This window comes from Sminthopsis crassicaudata, chromosome 2 (genome assembly GCF_048593235.1).
Source record: "Sminthopsis crassicaudata isolate SCR6 chromosome 2, ASM4859323v1, whole genome shotgun sequence".
NCBI classification, from domain to species: domain Eukaryota; kingdom Metazoa; phylum Chordata; class Mammalia; order Dasyuromorphia; family Dasyuridae; genus Sminthopsis; species Sminthopsis crassicaudata.
In genome coordinates, this window is record NC_133618.1 from 138,896,066 (window position 1) to 138,913,664 (window position 17,599).

The following is a 17,599-nucleotide window of genomic DNA, read 5'->3' on the forward strand; positions in this document are numbered from 1 at the left end:
CTATCCTGCCCTCACATTTCCTGACTTCCAGTCTCAAATCTCCAACTGCCTTTAAGGTAAATCAAATTGGACATCCAGTGGGCATCTTGAACTGAACATTTCCAAAACTAAACTCTTACCTAAATGAGCTTCCCCTACATTTTTCTACCTTCCCTATTTCTGTCAAGGTATCACCATTCTTCTAATCCCTCTCATAGCTATCCTGGATTCCTTACTATCTCTCACATTTAAACTGTTGTCAAAGCCTGCCAACCTCACCTTTGAAACATCTCTTGAATGTGTTTCCTTTTCTCTTCTGACACTGTCACCTTCAGAAGTCAGTGAAGACTGTCATCAGTCTAGTGAAGGATCTTATCACCTCAAGCAAAGATCATTATAATGGTCTGCCTCAGTCTAGCCTCCATTTAGCCACTAACCTGATTTTCCTAAAACAGATCCTCCTTAGTAAGTTCCAGTGGTTCCCTCCTGCCTCCAGGAGCAAATGCAAAATGCACTTTTTGGCATTCAAAGCCCTTCACAACCTAGCCTCTTTCTACCTTCCTGGTCCTTACTCCCTGACACATATTCTTTGAGCCAATAATATTGACCTTCTTGCCAGTTCCACAAACAATTCACTCCATCTCTTGGCTCCAGGCATTTTCTCCATGTTTGTTCCCCCACCCACCCCCCAAGACTCCCAGAATCTATGACTTTTTAAATAAAGGCTGAAGCTAGCTAGTGGTGAACTTTTCAAAGAACAAAGGAATCCTATAATATAATTGATTTAATATAGTGGGAAGGAGGATACGTTGACTCCCAGGTAAGTGATTTCAGCTATGTTCCTCACTAGAGAGAATTACAGCGATCTAATCCATCCTGTTTGGTTCCAGCTTTGGAGCTTGGTCCAAGACAATTTAATGTTTTATTTTTCTCCATAGTTAGGTTGACTCCACAGTAAAAGTTTTTCACGTTTATGAGAATTTTTTTGAAAACCAGGATGCTGCTGAAATTAATCTCAAATTTGCACAAGTTCCATTTATGTTGTTTTCAGTTCTCTTCTTCCTCCTCCAAGATTTCTCCACTGTTATTTTCTTAACCTTGCCAGTATCTTTAAGGTCAGAGATTACATATACCATAAATGCCTATTGTAAATAAATTCCATCTCCTGTAATCACCCTGATCTTCATAAAAACCTAGTAAAGAAACTCAAAGTGCTCTTAGCATCCAAGGTGTAAGCTAGAAAGTCCTACCTCCAGGTTGTTGGGAGAATCGAGAGAGAATATTTGTAAAGTGCTTAGCACAGGCCTGGTGTGTAGTAGGTGCTTCATACTTATCTCTTCCCCTTCCCACAATGCTGTAGGAGAGCGCCAGTATATCCATGTCTCTGTATGCCCACAACATGGCTTGTTTTAGGCCCCAAGGTCAGTTAGCCTGGGAAAGGCAGGTCACATGGGGACTTTGGCCCGGCAGGGAGGTGCTTGCCACAATGGGTTTTATTTGCTTAAGAAGCAAGTGATGCTTCAGGGACAATTAGGACATCCAGGAATGGTAGGCTTGCGCCAGGTTTCTGGTAGACTGCAATTCTTTGTTAGACCTGTAAAGAGGCAGACTATGCATTTGCTAAGTTTTCCAGGGCTTACTGTGCACCATGGCTTATGTAAAGGTGGCTTCAGGAGTTGCTCCCCTAGGCCAAAATTGAGTTTTCCTTATGGAATCTAGGAACTTTTCTGTCACTGTTTATTCGACAAACGCTTAAGAGAGTAGCTTACCATAGACAAGTATGAAGGGGACGCAGCTATGTGAGCCAGATTCAGCCTTCCAGGAGTTTCCCATCTAGCAAGTGAAATGAGACCCTGCTTACCTGGGATGCCGACAATGAGAAGTTGCTTGATAAAGGGGGAAAGAGCTATAAGTATATTTAAGGGAAGGAGAAAAAATAAGGTTTTTGGGGAACAGGCTTTTCTCTTTACCTGAGCCAAATAAGAGTATTTTGTACCTGGGATCCAAAGATCTGGGTTTGAATGATGGCTTCCCATTACAAGCTGTATGACTGTGAACCTATCTGAACCTCAGTTTCTTCATCTATAAAATGGGGCTGAATTATATTCCTTATATTCCAAGGCTACAGTGAAGATCCATTAAGCTCTGAATTAAGGGCTTTGTAAGCCATAAAGTGTCAATATAAATGTGAGTTGCTGTCTTTGTGATGCTATCATGTTTCTCTCTACTTTTAACTCTTCAGGTGGCTGAATGAAAGCCTAGGGCTGAAAACAGTCACTTTCTACTTCAAACTTCTTTCCAAAGGCCTCCTGCTAGTCCTTTTTGGTGGAATCATCTCATAAATAAAAAATGTGTATTATGTTTTAGGTCTTTGACATTCTCTAGTTTTTCTTTTTGACTGACCTTGGAAAATGTTGGATGACTGTCCACATTCTCCAAACATGTAAAAGACAAATATATGTCAGAAGCCACAAAAGTGAAATATACAGACCAAATAGTTTTTCCCTCTTAATAGCACATATGTAATTTTCTCCATTGCAAAATGTAATATTAAATTAATAAAAATGTATAGCAACTTAGAAAAGTTAAAGAGTATTAAAAAAAATTCTAGGAGAAATTTCTGACATCCAGAAGGCAACTTGGAAAACTCAGAATGCTACAAAGCTCCTCTCAGGTCATGCGTGAAACTAAAACAATTTAGTCTGGAGAAGAGGGTCTTGGAGGGACTGGCCGTGGGTCCTTGAATAGTATTGTTCTGTTTAGTCCCAGAAGACAGAACTGGGTAGAGAAATGGGTAGAAGATGCAGAGACCTATTCAGACTTAATGTCAGGAGAAATTCCTTAGTAATTAAGAGTTAAGCCCAAATGGAATAACTTCCCTAATGGAGCCACGGCTTCTCTGAAAGTCTTCATTCTAGGGGATGAATCACCATTTTTCCTGAGCAGGGACTACCTTTTGTTTTGTTTTTGTTTTTATTTTTTTGTACACCCAATGCTTCGCACAGTGTCTAGAATTTAGTAGGTGCTTAATAAATGTTTATTTATTGATAGATCGTCTAGTATGTCATAAAGGGGATTCTTGTTCAGATTCTTGGATCAGATGGTCTTTGGTGGTCCCTGCCAGCTCTGAGGTTCTGTGAACTATATTCTGCAAGCCTTCATACTCTGACAAACAAAGAGGTGATAGAAAAACTGGAACCTAAGGAAAAATCATTTGAAGATTAGCAGGCTAAGAGAAATTAAAATGTTTTAAAAACTGCTACTGGTTAAATAAAAAATGCCAAAACATTTCTGAAATGAGTATGCAAGTTAGTGGGAAAATAATCTGCTTATTCTCCCCTTGTCCATAAAAAGAGTTTATTATACAACTCCTCCAAAATTCTGTTTTATAGAAAGAGGGCTCAAATTCAGGGAACTTGTACAAGGTATCACAGGTGTAAAATGGAAGAGTTGGGATCTGAACCCAAATTTGGATCTTGTTTCTATCTGCCTTATTCTTTCTCCACAATACATTAAAATTTATATTAGTGAAACAACTTAAGGAATAATTCCTTCAATACTTCTGATATGTCTGATTTTATCAGCATGGATAGTTTTTCTACCTTTGTGCATCAAAAGCACAGGAGTTGTTTAGCACTTAGGACTTTGTACAGTGTCTGGCGGCACACAATAGACACTTCTAAATGCTTATTTACATTTAGCTTCTCTGAGCCTCAGTTTCTTCATCTATAGGCTTGTAGTTGCAATACTTTCCTGAGATTTGTTTCATGAAAGAAGGAAACTAGCATTTATTAATTGCCTATTATGTGCAAGGCACACTGTGCTAAATGCTTTACACAGTTATCTCATTTGATTTTTACAGTAACTCTGGGAAGGAGGTGCTATTTTTATTTTCATTTTAAAGTTGAGGCACTCAGGCAGACAGAGATTAAGTGACCTGCCCAGGCTCACACAGCTAAGTGCCTGATTCTGGATTTGAACTCAAGTTCAGAGCTCCATCCACTGGGCGTGGGCCACCTTGTTGCCTCTAGCTGAGGTCACTGACTTATCCATCAACCTGATGACAAGCCCCTCTAAAGTAGAGAGCTCAGTGCTGGGATCTTGCAGAGCAAGCACATAGCTCCACATGAGAGCTGTATCAGAAGTCTTTTTAACTGGGTGGGACCTGTTACAGCTTGTGCTCAGCCTTCTCTAATCCAGCCTCACCTTCAGAGCATGATGAGACATTACAGGACTTAGTAGAGGCAGACATTAAGGTGGAATTGTTTCTTTCTAAAAAAGACTCCCCCTAAGGGTTGTTCCCCTCTCCTGATCTCTCCTCTTCTCTCCACTCTCAAAGCCGTCATGATTCAGGTTTTTATCAGCTCCTGACTACCTATATTAAAAGTTCTAATTGATCTCCCTTCCTGAAGTGTCTCCCATTCCAATATGTATCCTTCTCCATTGCCAATGTTCTGACTATATATAACATCCTGTCCCCATTTAAATGCTGTTCATCTTCTTACCTTTCCAATCTTATACCTTTTTCTGTCAGATACAACTCTTTGCCATCCCATTTGAGGTTTCCTTGACAAAGATATGGGAGTTGTTTGACATTTCCTTATCTAGCTCATTTTACAAATGAAGAAACTGAGGCAAACAGGTTAAGTGACTTGCCCAAGGTCACACAGACTGGGGGACAAATTTGAACTCTGAAGATGAGCCTTCTTAATTCCAGCCCCACTACTTTATCCACTGCATCATCTAGCTACCTGAAGCTAAATAAAAGCAAGCAAAAAAAAAAAAAAATTACATCAAAGTTTTCAGAGATGCATTGGCTTTCTAAAATGAAATTCTCTTACAATGTGTGTTATGTAAGGATTAAAAGTGTATTTTGGCAAATTAGTTCTTTAGTCTCCCCAATTTCTAGAGATTCACTGCAAAGTCATGTTTCATTACAAGAATCATTACTTTGTACATTGGGTCATAGTATATTTTTGATCTAAAGAAATCAAAATCCAGTTATATGCTAATCATTCCATCTTGTTTTGGATACATTCTTCTGAAGAGAGATCTTCTTTCTTTTTTTAGGAAACATCCTGAGGGTGTGGGGATGGGGGCAGTTCAGAGTTAAGTATTGAATGCCAGAGAAGAGGTCCTTAGCAACAGCCCAATTTTAGTGCATCATTTTATGTAGTTGAAATGTTTCCATCATTTGACTTTTGAAATTCATTGAGGATTAATTCCCAGTGACCACTGAAAGAGCCCTTCCTTTACTCCAGCATTCTAGAATATTACAAAAGATGGTGGGAAGATCTTTAGAATTTTAAGTGACATGTCTAAGGCCACCCAAAAAGCTGAGGCCAGCCTTTCCTACCTTATGGAGAGTTGTACTCAAGAATGGCTAGATGGCACAGTGGATAAGAGCGGTGGGATTGAAGTCAAGAAGACTTATCTTCCTGAGTTCAAATCTGTCTTCAAATTCCTACTTGTGTAACCCTGCTTGTCTCAGTTTCCTCATCTGCAAAATGAGGTGGAGAAGGAAATGTAAACCACTCTAGTATCTATGCCAAGAAAACCCTAAACAGGGTCATGAAGAATTGGACATGACTGAAAAAAGACTGAACAACAATTCAAGGAATAAGTTGGGACAGGGCTAAAAATGGTTGTGGAGTCAGAAGACTTTGGTTCTTCAATTTTTTGACTGTAGACTAGTCACTTAATTTCACAGTATGGTTTCCTTGTCAAGTAATGGGATTGTATTTCTAAGATTCCTTTTAAATATATCCTCTAAATCTATGATGTCCTTTACTTATGACTTTTTTTTTAATCCTGTCTCTGATAATTATTATATGTGGGATCTTAGAAAACTCACCTAGAGCCTCTGGGCCTCAGTTTCCCTATATGTAACATTCAAAGATTAATAAACAAGCTAATCTCTAGAGTATCTTGAAACTATTATTAAGTCTCCTGACCTACTCTCCTTTAACAACTCCTTTTCTCCCCCATTTTCATTATCCATTTGAGGGATTTTCTACAGAGTGATTTTCTAGACTCTGTAAGATCAAATTGTACTAAAGGGCTTTGGTTTTAAATGTAACATTATACAATATGTATAAATTACCTTATTAGCAAAATTCCAGTTTAGAAAGATTATTAATAGTAAACTGGGCTGAGTTTTGGCAGTATGTTAAATCATTGAACATTAATTATACTTAGAAATGTCAGTTTCTACCATAAACCTGCTTTTTTCTAAAACTCTCCTAAATAAATATGACTGGGGATAGATCTGATCTAGGTCCTTCCTCTCCCTATTCTCTCCACTTTCCTATCTTTATCCTCTTCTTTCCTTATACTTTTAAGATCACCAAAGCCTAGTTATAATAGCCAGAAAATACTTCAGACAGAAGTATTTCAAACAGAAACAGTGTAGTCCAATGGTTTTCCTCGATTCAACCCTAGTTATGTCCCTCAAGTCAATCCTAGATATTTCCTTGGGGTCAACCAACCTTCTCTGGCTAAAATTTGTATCAGAATGTAGACCTTGATTCCACCTCCTTGCCTGCTTCCCTTTGCCTGGATCCCCAGATCCCAAGGTCTGAATGCTTAACAGTTTTTCTGTTAGCAAGTACAAGGTCACAATCATGGGTGAAGCAGATGAGATCAGTGTTCTGATAATTCCGAATTCAAAATTCACATCTTAGCCTGATTCCATACAGTTCTACTACTCCTTACTCAGTTTTTAAAAAATTGTCTTTAAAAAAATTAATTTCAATGAGGTCAACCTAGAGAGTTGGCTTTATCCAGCTTTCTTCTATACATTAGAAGCACATTTAATCAAACAGCCTTTACAAACCTTATTGGGGCTTAAAAGATCAGTCTTTAAGATACAGAAATGGAGAGGTATTTGTTACTAAGTATTTATAGAATATTATGAGAATCTTTGTAGAAATGTATAATATATCCAATGTGCATTACTGTTAAGCTTCTGGATTTTAAAGGTATATGTCTGTGTGTGTGTGTGTGTGTGTGTGTGTGTGTGTGTGTGTATATATGTATATATCCATTATATATGTATTTATATGTATCCATATTTATATGTATTTGTACTTATATGTATCCATATATATGCATTTATATGTAATTCCAATCTTTTCTTTCACTTATAGTGTAATATGTCTAATTAGGGAGTCTGAACAATTTTTTCGAGTAGTTATCAAACATTTTTGTTTCAGAAGTGATTTGTACAATTTTAAAAACAACTTTTCTAGAGAAGCTAGATGGTACAGTGGATAAAGCACAAGCCCTGGATTCAGAAGGACTGGAGTTCAAATTTGGCGTCATACACTTAATTGCTTAGTGACACCTGGGCAACAGAACTCTAATTGACTTACAAAACTACTTATCTATTGTAGACTTTTGCTTTTCCCTTAAGTGTATATATACCTCTTAAGTAGGCTCTGCAAAGAGAAGAGGAAAGCATTATTTTAGGAATTTTTTATTAGGGAACTCCTTCAAGTCTATGTTGTAGCCATGTTCCTGAATATATCTAAAGCAGTGTGACACTGCTGTTAGGATATCAAGAAATGGCCTTTGAGCCCTGAATACTTGGATCCAACTGCCTTAGCCAAATATTGGCTGTGTAATCCTGGGCAAGTTAACCTTTTAGTGTTCTAAGCAACTCTCTAAGATTAGAGATTTCAGAGAAGGTGCCAGCCTGCACTGGCTAGAGACAATTTCCTCCTCTCAGAGGTCTTTGTATCAGTGAAGTCACAGGTCCAATATAGGCAGACAGATCTTTTTATTTTAATTTCACAGTTATTGGTAGATAGATCCCTTATTTATTTTACACAATGCTTATTAAGTGCTTATCCTTTGCCAGGTACTTTACTAAGTGCAAGAGTACAAATAAAAGCCAAAAGAAAAGCAGCCCAAAGATTTTATATCCCATTGGGGAAAGACAGCCCATAAATGTGAGCTGAAAAATCCTATGGCATAAAGAGTGTGGAAGAAGGTACACAAATGGGGGGTATAGGTATGGAGATAAAAGGTATGGAGAGTAAAAAGGAATGGACAGTGGATTACCTGAGTGCCTCCTAAAAAAAGATTCCAAGCAGGACTCATCAGTCAAGGCGGGTGCCCAAGGGCATCTCTTGAGTGAGAAGATGTAAGCATTTCCATAATCAGTTGAGAAGGGAGAAAGTGAGCAGGCTCTCCGGTACTTACTCAAATGGAAACTGCCTCTCTACTTGTGCAAGCACTCCAGTACAAAACTCAAGAAAAAAATCAAAATTCAATTTCTGCTGTCAAGTAGATGACAGTCTCTCTGTGAGTTGAAGACCTGTAGGGAGTCTTATCGTTTCCATGTTTTGTCATTTTCACCTTTTTTTTTTTTTTTTTAAAGTGACACAAGGTTGAATTTAGGACCTATGATAGTAATAAATGCAGGTTTTGTTTATTCTTTTGCAAGTAGAAAGAACTAGGCTAAGAATCAAGAAGACATGAGTTCAGATTCTACCTCAGAAAGACAAAATCAGTGTGACCTTAGACAAGTGAATTTTACCTCTCAGGCTCAGTTCCTTTTTCTGCAAAATGGGAATAATAATGGTACTTGCCTCACTCACAAGGTTGTTGTGTGGATCAAATAAAACAACATATGTAAAACTTTGCAAACCTTAAAGCAATATATAATGCTAGCTATTTTAGGTTTTCTTATTTCTTTTTTGAAACAATGAACTAGGTGATGGACATTTAGAGAAAGCCAAGTTTTGCAATCAAGATATAGGTTTTTAGACATTCATCTGAAAATGTCTTTTTAAAAAAACCACAAATGAGGGTCAAAATGAGATTGGTTGTTGATTATCAGATTGCCTCTATATCTTGCTATGTTCATGGATGCTTTTCCATGTATTTTTATATAATGCTTTTATAAGGGATTTTATGTATGTTAATTCATTTGATCCTCACAACTACCCTGGGAGGTAGTGGCTGTCAGGATTGTTTTGATCCATTGAGGCAGCACATGTTTGACAAAGGAACACCAGACTTGGAGGCAGGAATCCCAGTTCAGTCCTAGCTTTAACTCTTTCTTAGCTGTGTGACCTTGGACAAATCACTTTCTCCCTCAAAAGCTGAATTTTATTCTCTGTAAAAAGGAGATTCTACTTGGTCTGCTATGCAGGGGCTATTATGAGCAAAGGGCTTTTGTAAATCTTACTTCTTTAGAAATGTGAGGGTTTTTTTTTTCACAATGTATAGCAACAAGTTATATCATGTATCCACCAGATAGTTTTTTAAGTGGTAAGAGTTGGAATATTTTATGAATATTAGGTTTCCTTCACTTTATTATTTTTATTTTTGAATGTTTTATTATTGCATTTTGATTTTACCTAATTCCCAATAGTCTCCTCCCAAGAGTAATTTAATCTTATTTTAAAAACACATACACATACACACACACACACACACACCCCACTGATAGAGTGATCTCTCTATATACTTAATAAATATGGGCAAAAATGTTAAGTTTTTTTAAAGTCCTGTTTTAAAAACTGACATACTAAATTTTCAACTCGGCTCTGCTTTGATCTTCATTTGACAGTGATATGGCACCTGACATTTTTTTTTTCAATTTTCTCTCTCCTCCTCCTCAGTGTCTCTATTAAATACTTATAACATATACACCATCACTTAAATATACCAAGGATGGTTTCTTAAATATAAAATTTAATTAAAAAAATAACAAAAATCTATTTTCTTTTCTCCTATAATCGATGTCTTTCCTCCTCCCCCTCTCATCGAAAAAGAAAAGGAAAAACTCTTGTAACAAATATGCATACTCAAGTGGAACAAATTATACCAGGAACTAATTTAAAGCAAGCTTGCTAAATCCTCTTGTGAAACAAAAAAAATCTCTTACAATGTGAATAATACTACACGTTTGTCCGATTTGTAAGGCTCACTCATAGATTTGGTAGAATAAAACAGATGCAGTCACCTGTTAGCAAACGTTATTTTGGGCACCCTTGGGCCTTTTTCATAGATGATAAAAAGAAATAAATTCTGTTCTAATTAGGGACCTGGCCTATTTGATTCTATTTCCATCCATTGCTGTTTTATAACCACTCTTCATAACCTTGGCATCATTGTGCCCCGAAGGTGACCTTGGATTCTAGGAGGTTATGCCAATGGAACCCAAGATAGGGTGAGTCCTACACTAAAACTAGGAAGGCCAAAGTATGGACCTCAGGAAACCTGGTTTGAGGACTGATCTTTGAGCAAAGCTGCTTATCTTAAATTTGGCTATTAAAATTTTTCAGTAACAAACTTATATAAACCCATCTCCTTAAAGCACAGAGTGAAAACCCATGTGGGGATAGATCATTGTCCCTTCCTTAGAAGAGTCATTGATTTTGGGAATTAAACTGTATTAACTTCATTCAAACTAAAATTTCAGTGATTTTCCAAAGTAACATATTTCCTGTTTACTCAAGTTTTATTACCTCTATTGTCTTTTTTTCTTAGTAAAATGACTTGCCTAAAGTCAGAGGCAGAGTTAAATCTCAGCACTAAAACTCTGAATTCTGGGGTTCTTTCAATTATACCATTCTTAGGGGTGAGAGTTCGCAAAGAGAGATTTGATTTGTTCTCTGGATTTTCAAATCTTCTCTGCCCTGGATAATCATATCCCTGGGCAACTTTGTAAAGAAATACATGCTTATAGTTTTGTATCATACCTTCCTTTTCTATATAAACCAGTTCATTGCAAAATATTAAACTCACTCTGCAAACAATCTCCATCACAAAATTTAACTGTGTCCCCAGGTTAGAAAAAGATTATCTGTGATGTATCTTTAAATGGATTATTTTGTTTTAGTCAACAAATCCTAGTTATAAGAAAATCAGTTTTTGTGCCAGATCTAAGGTGAGTTTCTGCCAATTCGTGGTTTTAGCTAGGAAAAAAGGCCTACTAAATGAAAGACTCTGAACTGCATAAGGAAGTTTTTTAACTTGTGTGCTTTCCTAATAAGGAAACTTTACTAATGGTCACTGGACACACCCATTATTGCCTTTACCATACTCTTTATTTGATCTGTTTCTGTGTCATTATAAGTGCTTTAAAATTAGATGGTGGCTTATGTTACTGGAATCATGATTTGTTTGGCAAATACTGTAAGCCCTGTGCCCCCTGTAGACCTGCTCTGGGGGTATGACCAGACAAAGCAGACAGAAACTCTGCTATTTACTACCCATGTCACCCAGGGCTGCTCATTTACTAACATTTCATATATATTGAGTATTCTTTCCCGAAAAACAGTATAGTAAAAAAAAGAAACTGGATTTGGAATCAGAGGCACTTGGCTTGAATCCCAACTCTGATTGATATTTGCTATGTAAATTAGACAAGTATTTTAACTTCTCCAAACCTCAAACTGCCTCAGTTTCCAGTTATTTAAAAGACAGTTGGGCTTGATGCCCTCTGAGTTAACTTTGAATTCTGTAAACCTAAGTTACTTCGTGTTGGTTGCTTTGTGGGTAGTAGTGGTAGTGATGGTGGGTGTGTGGGTGTGTGTCAGTGTCTGAATGAGGGGAGCTTAGCTTAAAAAGGCCGAGGTCTCCCACTGCATCCAGGGCCATCTCCGGTCATTCTGTCTCCATCTGGCCACTGGACCCAGATGGCTCTGGAGGGGAAAGTGAGGCAGGGGACCTTGCCCAGCCCTCCCTCACTTCAGTCCAATTCACTTGCACATCCTGGCAACCCCTCCCAGATGTCATGCAGCCGACCCCCTCTAGTTCTTTGTAACATTAGCTTGGCCACTCCTTAATCATGGAGATGGGTTGGAGCGTGTGATAATTTTCTCCATCATAGAGACAGCAGAGGAAGGCTTAGTGCTCAATCAGTGCCTACAGATCGGTCTAACCATATTTTCAGGATATTTAAACATTTTTTAGGACTGCAACAACCACCAAGAAATAAAAATAGAACCTTTAGAACTATGTTGCTATGTTCTACCTTGGTGAAATGGCTTTAATATGAGACCTGAGAGAAGTAATATTCACCTGTGAGTCGAGACATCAACCTTGTGATATCATTGGTCCTCTTTGAGAATGAAGGAAGAACAACAATGCGTGATCAGCATAATAGCTAAGATATAATACTTTAAGGTTTTCAAAGTATTTTACATATATGACCTCACGTGGTCCCCAGACCTGAATAGCTGCTATAATTGTGTTCCAGATGAGACAAGTAACTGTAAGAGCGGTGGGGCCATTTGCTCATAGTGACACACCTAGAGTCTGAGGCAGGATTAGAACTCAGGTCTGATGTTTTCTGACTCCTGCTTCTCCTGGGGACCTTTCTGATTCTTAGCAGTTTTTGCAATCAGTCTTCTCTTGCTTTTCAGTCAGTTCTTCATTAATGCTGGGCGTTATCAGGTTCTCTGAGAAAATTCGGTGCCTCTTTTCTTAATTATCAACTACTCTCTTTGTTCTCCTTAATTTTTCAAGTTTGTTGACTTTTATTGGTTTTAAAAAAAACTCTTTACAATGGCAATCAATGTCCTCCTGCCAAATTATCCAAATGGCATAAACGACATCAGAAATGGGGGCTTAAGAGGTGGAAAGCTAATAACTATGACCACTGGAATTTACGAGATAGTGAGCATGCTGAGGTACGAGCAGGGAGGCTTGGGTCAAAACGATGGTGGCGGGGAAGGTGTCCCCAGGGGGCGGCAGCAGAAGCCTTTCCTTTAGTTGGGAGTGGGAAGCGAAGAAGGGGCGGGGTGTCCCACGTGGGAGCGCTAACTGTAAAGATCCGTCCGGAGTGAAAGGGCGCCGCGGCCCGGCGCTCACAAGAAGGCGTCGCACCAGTCTTGAAGGCAGCCGATGCAATCCCGGGACTGTTTGGCATTAGCTCCGCACACGTCGTTGAGCCACTCCTGGAAATGGCGTTCGTTTTTTTTCAGCAGCAGGAAATGGCCTAGAACCATATAGGCCTTGTCGAAACCCCTGTCCTCGAGCTTCTTGCCTAGCACTTCTCCGATACCCGCCAGGCACCTCACGGACTTCTCTCCCATGGGCTCGGCCACGAAGTCCCGGTGTTTCTGGGAGGTCGACATGGCTTTTCAGCCCTGTCCGGCTCCGGCCCCGGCCCTGGCTGCGGCGCCCGTAACGGTCACCGACGCAGCATCCGGCCTCCGCCGAAGCGGCCTTAATCCCGCACGGGCGTGCGGGTGCCCGCTTCCGCTTCCGGGTTGCGGAGGTCCTTTGTCCTCCCTTTTACAGTGATGTTTTCTGTTTCTTCCCGCCCTCTTTCTTCGTGACCCGCGGAGCGGCCTAGCAAAGCCGTCCTGCGACCGGGCAAAGCTAAGCTTTACAAGAGCCGATTCAGCCGCGCTGCACTTTGGGTTGCGTTTTCCCGCCCTTTCCTCCCAGAAAAGGATACTTTTGGGGCAAAGAACAAGGGGAAAGATGAAATGGAAAAATGGCTCATTTTGGTCGCCTTGAGTTGTGTGCGATTCATAAAAACACGTAGGGGGGGGGGGGGAAGCGTTTTATTGCACATCTGCTGTATGCTGAGGCACTGTGCAGAAGAAAAAAAGAGTGACCGCCCTAAAGGAACTAAAACTTGTCAACTATCTATTTTGAGGAGAAAGCGCTACTTCTCTCTCCTTGCTCTCGTTTTGTACGTACCCGTCACTTGTGAAGGCTGTGGGGACAAGGCTCACTTCGTTTTTGAAGAGAAAACCTGCAGAGACACAAATATTGGGATAGTTTAGAATTCCCCACCCCCCTCCCAAACCGACGCGCCCGGCTCCACGTGCACCGTTTTCAATTATGCTTGTGGAGAAAAATGGTTCTAATAAGGTGACAGAAAGTGGGGCCTGATCAGGGCTGAGAATTTTGAGCTGAGTAATTAGGCTATAATCACGTGGAACGGAATTGGCTGATTAGTCTAATTAGTTTAACTTCCATAAGTGCCGTGAAAAACCCAAGGGTGGCGGCCTAGAAGGCCTGTCTTTCCCTGTTTATTTAAGATAGATGACAGAGCAGGTTCTGTCTTTTTTTTTTTTTTTAATCGAGCCTCTCGTTGGGCTTCTCATTCAGGATTTAGCACTGGACTTTCGAAGCCTCTGACATTTCTCCAATCCTGGACTAATTTTAGAATAGCTAGTAAGATTTAACAGGCTGCTTAACTTAGTTTTTTTTTTTGTTTGTTTGTTTTGTTTTTTTTACTTTTTTGTAATTGTTTACTTAACCACTTAAAGAGGCTTTTGAATTTTAAAAAAGCAAAATTTTAAATATTTTAAAGCCAAAAAGTCATATATTAGCCATATTTGAAAATATATATTTCATTCTCCATCTTACACTCATCTCTAAGAAAGCAAGTCGATTTTGTATTTGTAAGTACTTTGGAGTTGTGATTTGTCATTGTAGTAAACAATATTAAATTTAAAAAAAAATTTTTCTTTTTGATACTTTTATCCCAGCAATACTTAAAGGTCTGTATCCCAAAGGATTTTTATATAGAAAAATGTTTATAGCAGCAAAGAATTGGAAATTGAGTAAATGCCCATCACTTGGGGAATGGCTGAACAAGTTGTGGTATATAATTGTGATGGAATACTGTTGTGCCATAAGGAATGACAATCAGGCTGCTGCTTTCAGAGAAACCCGGTAAGATGTATATGAACTGATGCAAAGTGAAATGAGCAAAACCCGAACATTGTACTTAATATTAGCAATATTTTATGATCAACTGTGAATGACTTAACCTTCTCAGCAGAATAGAGACTTGAAAGATTTATGTTGGAAAATGCTGGCCACCTCTAGAGAAAGAAGTGATGGAATCTGAATGAAGATTGGAACATACTTTTTAAAGCTTGCTTTATTATTGTTTTTTTTATTTTTATTTTCTTTTGCAACATGGTTATGTCAAATCTCTTGACTTACTCTTTCCACTAAATCTTGATTCTTGTGAGGAAGCTGATAATGAATCATGCAACATGGAAATGTTTTGCATGACTGCATATGTATAATCTATATCAAATTGCTTGCCTTCTCAAGGAAGAGAGAAGTAGGGAGAAAGAAAATTGGAAGCTAAAATTTTTTTTAAATGTCAATTTTTGTTACCATGTAACAGAAAAAATAAGCAATATGAAAAATAAAAGGCATTGCTTTTGTATTGTTGAGGCAAACTTTCAGGAAGATCAGGTAAATTTATGTTGTTTGCCCCATTTTATAGGATAATTTGTTTTTGTAAATATGGCAAAACGGATCTTTGTATATTTGATTCTATTTCCTAGGTGACTTTCATTATCTTATTACTGAAAAACTCCTCTGGTGGTAACTACCTGCCAGTGCAATAAAATCAGACCACCATATGATTGCAATCCTTCAAAAATTATACCTAATACACAGATCCTTACTTTTGTTGGTGTGGGAGAATCAATGCTGATTGCAGCCCTTTTATAACTTAGTGCCTTTTCTTATAGTATGAAAAATTCATAACTGCTTCTGATCTAGAGATTGGCCTCTCTGAATTTAGAATTGTTTTTGGACAACCTCAATGAGTTAGAATAATTTTGTATTATTAGAGCTGGAAAGTAACTGAGTTCTATAGAAGGCCTGGGCTTGTTATTAGTTGTGTTATATTACTCTGGGTAAGTCATAAAACCAAATCAAAAGTTGTAAAATAAAAGAATTGGACTCGATGGCTTCTAATGCCATTTATTGTTCTGAAACCTATCATTTCTTAGAGATTACAGGACTAGAGATGTGCCAGTTATCACCTGCAAATTTACACATATGATTGTTCATATGTTGTCTCTCCTGTTGGTTTGTAAGCTCCTTGAGGGCAGGAGCTTTTACCTTTCTTTGGTAGGTTTTTAGTTAATGCTTGTGTTGTAATGTGAGACATTCAGCGTTGTGTAAGTCAGACTTCTCAAGGGAACTGAAGCCCACAAAGATTAAGTTTCAAATGTAGTTAGATATATCAGGATTAGAATTCAGATCTCTTGAGTTACAATCCAGTATTCTTTCCACTAAACCTTGACTGTCTTGTGGAAACTTAAAAGTCAATCAAAAATCTATTAAGTAACCTAGTATGTGCCAGACTCTGGGCTAGGAATTTAAGGAAACAAGGCCAAAAATGTCTGTTCTCAAGAAACTTTTCTTCTGTTGGGGAAAGGAATATCAAAACATTTTGTGTACTAGAAAGTGACTTAGTGTTGGAGACAACTATCTTGCATATAAATCCCTTAGTTCTGGTTGCCTTTGTCTAGCCAGATTCCTTCCAGAGTGTTCCCAGATAGCATCTTTCTCTTCTTCCAAGGAAGGCTCTTTTTTTTTTTTTTTTTTAACCTCTTTCGTCCAATTTCACTTTATATTTATCCTCACTTCTTTATTCCCTTTCCTCTCACTCTGTATGTGGCAGCAGATGTGGTCCTGGATTCTTGGCAGTTACTAGGTACATATTTGTATATTGAGTTTTAGCATTTCTGACAACCTCTTTTAAAAGTCAGTTATTGGGAGAGTGAAAGGAGAGACAGTTAAAGTTAAAGTGTTGTCATTCCGTGCAGATAAACCCTAATGTAAAACTTCAGATGAAGTGGGAGGAACAGGGATCTGAGTTCTAGTTGTGTGCTGGCTCTGTTACTAATTTGTGCCAGAGAGGAATTAACAATGACATCTCAGCTCTACTACTTAGTACCTGTGTGAACTTGGAAAGTCACAATTTCTTAGAGCCACAGTTTTTTCATTTGCAAAAAGAGAGGGCTGGGCCTCTGAGACACCTTCCAGTTCCAGAACTACATTCAGTGAGGTCACAGTATTGTTGCTATGATACAATGAGATACACCAATCTAAAGTTTGAAAAAAAAAAAAAAAACGTTCATGTACCCTTCCCCCTTCTTTTCTTTAAACATATTATAATGAGACAGCTCTCTCGGAAGGGGGAATGAGAAGTCAATATCAATGACAAGTGAAAAAAAGAAAAATATTAAGTTACAGTATTTATCCTATTAGAAAAGCATTTCTTTTCCATGAAAAGTAAAATACCATTAAATTACAAAGATTATGCTGATTAATGCCTCCTCTAATGCCCCTTATGATATGGAGGTGTCCCTGAATTCTCAAGGGTCTTATCAGAAGAATCAGTATGAAAAGTCAGGTGATGGACTCCGATTAGTCTGTTGTCTGAGGGCCCACTGTTGGTCTGAGAGTCCCACAGAGGGGCTCATCACTACAAGATGGGCCATGAAGTGATGGACCTTTCTGCCAACATAAGTTCTCAAAACTATTTCCTAAGACAAACAGGGATTTCCACTCTATATTGTAAGAGCAGTATCCAAGGTAGTGATAACAGATATCTTGGAAACGTGGAAGGTGGTGCGATTGAAATAGCTTAGTTGGAAGTGAAGTTTGGCAGAGAATGCTTGGGGGGAAAAAAAAAAACCTTTACTTGGGAATGAGAGAATCTCTCATTTTTATTTATTTATTTTTTTGGCTTTGTTATTCCAAATGCCCAACTTCCTCCCTTTCAGCAAGAATGTGCCACATAAGATAAACATCTGGCTCACTGGAACATAAGTGATTTTAATTGTAAATAGACTTAAAGAATTTGAGTTAGGACCAAGTCATT

The 17,599-nt window shown here is 38.4% G+C and overlaps 1 protein-coding gene and 1 pseudogene across 1 annotated transcript in view; one reads left to right on the forward strand and one right to left on the reverse strand.

Moving 5' to 3' along the window:
- Nucleotides 1–17,599, forward strand: part of PSD3 (pleckstrin and Sec7 domain containing 3) — a 560,881-nt gene that overhangs the window by 101,911 nt on the left and 441,371 nt on the right.
- Nucleotides 12,089–13,245, reverse strand: LOC141554958 (barrier-to-autointegration factor pseudogene; annotated as a pseudogene).